The following is a 561-nucleotide window of genomic DNA, read 5'->3' on the forward strand; positions in this document are numbered from 1 at the left end:
ACATTGCTCTGTGCTGCTTCTCCTTGGCTGCGTGTCTCTTGTTTAAATTCTTTTAAACGAAGAAGACAAGAATGGAGGCCTCCCAGCAGCCGTCACCGTTTCTGGTGCCGTGACTTGGATGGAGGTTTGTCCGCGTGGTTCACTCCGGTTTCCCTTCCCCGCGGCGGGTACCGTGGCAGTGCCAGGCTGCCTGGTTGGCTGCTGCTGCTTTTCCCAGGGCTGTTTCAGTCAAGCTCTGGGAAAGGTTTCTAAGTTGCCTGTACCCTTTCTGTGGATGTATGTGCTGCTGTCCTCTGGCTGCCTCTGCACCGCTCATCATTATCCTAACCACATGGGTTGCTCTCAACGTTCAGTATTTGGGCTGTTTTGCTGCTTAATTTCACACCTTTCTGGCCTCGTTTCAGACGCAGCTGTTTACTGTCCCTCTGGTAGCACTCGGCCGCCACCTCGTGGCCATTGTGATTTATTGTCTGATCGGGTTTTCTGTTTTACAAAATTTTCTTTTTTTCTTTTTTCTTTCTTTTCTTTTCTTTTTCTTTTTCTTTTTTCTTTTTTCTTTTT

Source organism: Mandrillus leucophaeus, unplaced genomic scaffold (genome assembly GCF_000951045.1).
Source record: "Mandrillus leucophaeus isolate KB7577 unplaced genomic scaffold, Mleu.le_1.0 Scaffold158, whole genome shotgun sequence".
Classification (NCBI taxonomy): domain Eukaryota; kingdom Metazoa; phylum Chordata; class Mammalia; order Primates; family Cercopithecidae; genus Mandrillus; species Mandrillus leucophaeus.